Source organism: Grammomys surdaster, unplaced genomic scaffold, assembly GCF_004785775.1.
Source record: "Grammomys surdaster isolate TR1022 unplaced genomic scaffold, NIH_TR_1.0 125956, whole genome shotgun sequence".
NCBI lineage: Eukaryota > Metazoa > Chordata > Mammalia > Rodentia > Muridae > Grammomys > Grammomys surdaster.
The window spans coordinates 1,862,543-1,864,862 of record NW_021620775.1 but is presented as its reverse complement, the minus strand read 5'-3'; positions in this window follow the sequence as shown (position 1 = coordinate 1,864,862).

Sequence of the window (2,320 nt, the reverse complement as noted above, 5' to 3'; positions counted from 1 at the left end):
TCCCCCCCCCCCCCCTTAACCACTTGAAATTGTTGCTATCATGACACTTCAACTCAGGCTTGGCAGTGTGTGTTTCCAAGGACATCCCCTTTTTCCACCATTTTTTGAATATTCTATGAGATTTAAAAGTGTGAACACTTGTAGTGCCAGCAGGTGGGAGGTTGGGGCAAAAGGAGCACCACAAGTTTGGGGCCATCCTGGGTCGAGTTCTGCTCAGCCATATAAGGGCCATAATGCTGTGTAGCCCGTCCTTGGAACAGAGCCAGCAGGCCTCCATGAGTGTTGATGGTGGCTGTGGGCATAGTATAATAGTGCATTTGTATAATAGTGTACATATTTTCACGTTCCTCCTTTGAGGAATGTCCTCTCTGCCAAGGGTAATGATTTCCTGATAATCAGAGACAGCATGGGTCAGGGTCGGTGAGGATGTGTCAAATGTCTCTGCAAAATGGTAGAATGCTGTAATCTTCAGGACAGCCCTTAAGACTGTGGGAAAGAATGCCAAAAATATTGAGTTCAAAAATTCATGATTTTTCAACTATGCAAACTATAAGGATGCAATATGAGTTATATGAGGAGCTTTGCAAACCTAGAAAAGCAGAGGCAGCTGCACTATGAGCCAGCTTGTCAGACAGATGCAGGGGCAGGCAGATTTCTAACTTCAGGGTCAGCCTGGAACAGAGGGAGTTTAGGGCCAGGCCCAGGAATGGTAGGAATGGTAATTCCAGGGCAGGGTCACACCCAGCTGTCTTACTGGATAAGCTGGAGCTTGCTGTCTCTTTCTAACAATCAAGGGGCTGGAGTCATGGGATCATCAAAAGGGAACCTAGGGTGCATCCTTTAGTCTAGATCTCTGTCGTGTTCCAAGGCTGGACTGCACAATGGTGTCCTCATGGGCCTGGTGATGTCAGACTCGTTTGTGATGACACAGTGACAGAGTGTATGTGGAAGCTTTTGTAACAGGCACGCATATCAGGTGCTGCCACTTTCCCCGGTGTCAACTTGGATCTCTTATTTAGGTGACATCAGCCATCTCTCCACAAGTATAGCTTACTCATTAAAGTAAGGGATGGTGTAAAGTCCCACGAGGGCTGACGAACTGGCTCAGTGGGGAAAGGCATCCTGATGCTCTGAGTTTAATCCCGGGTCCCACATGGCAGAAGGTGAGAAGGCATTGCCCCAGGCTATCCTCTGACCTCTACAAGTTTGCCATGGTATGTGTGTTTCCCTCTAATACACTCACTGAGTATAATATACAGCCACATCTTGATCCAGAGGCAGCAGCAGGAGACTGTGTGCCACACTGGGTGTAGCTTGGGCATAAGAGACCTCAATGATGCCCTACAGTGACAGACTTCTTCCAACAGGGCCAAACTTCTTCTAAAAGTCCACACCTCTTAATAGTGCCACTTCTTACAGGCCAAGCATTCAAACACACGAGTCTATGAGGGCTATTCCTACTCAAACCACCACAGTGGGTAATAGCACTTGCTGGCAAGATGGTCGGCCTGAATTTGATCCCTGGAACCCACATGATGGAAGGAGAGAAGCAGTTTCTCATAGTTGTCTCTGACTTCTACATACATGCCAATCTCATGTGCATACACATATACAAACATGAATAAACACATGTAAAAACAAAAGGTGCTGCCAGGTATGACTCTTAATGAACCGTCCTGCCAGGCAAGATGTGTCCATTTGTGCCACAGTGACACTAATGTCATGGGAGTAAACAACCATGCATGCTCTGGTTGTGTTTCAGGCCCACTCCACAGGAGGAAACTGATACTCGGTGCTGTAAATCTGGTCAAATACCCATGGCAAGGGACGTCATTCAAACAGTATCAGACTGCCTTTTAAATGTTTATCCCATGGGTAAATGCTATGTCTCAGTCTTAATTAGAGAAGTCTCTTTCCAATGAAAGGTGATGAATGCAGTCACATGGCTGCACAAGAAGCTTCAAAGAAGTGACAGATGAGTCCTCAACCCTAAACAAGCTGTTTATACCATCCTCTGTAAGGCACAGGAAACTTTGTGGAAGACAGACAGGGAGAAGGGCTTCAAAATGCCAGTCGTGGGCAAGACACAGCCATTGCAACCCTGTTTGCCACTGATGGATTCAGGGAGTGAGGGATCACTGTCTTCAGCTGTGTGTACACTGACGACCCAACCAGGATCCAATGCGCAGGTCTCATCTAATGACCTCATAGAGCCTGGGGAAACCAAACGGCTCACAAAACCGGCCTAAAGTCGTGAATCTGAAAGGGGCGGAAGGGTGGATGATGGGGATGGAGGGAGGGTGGATGATGGGGATGGAGG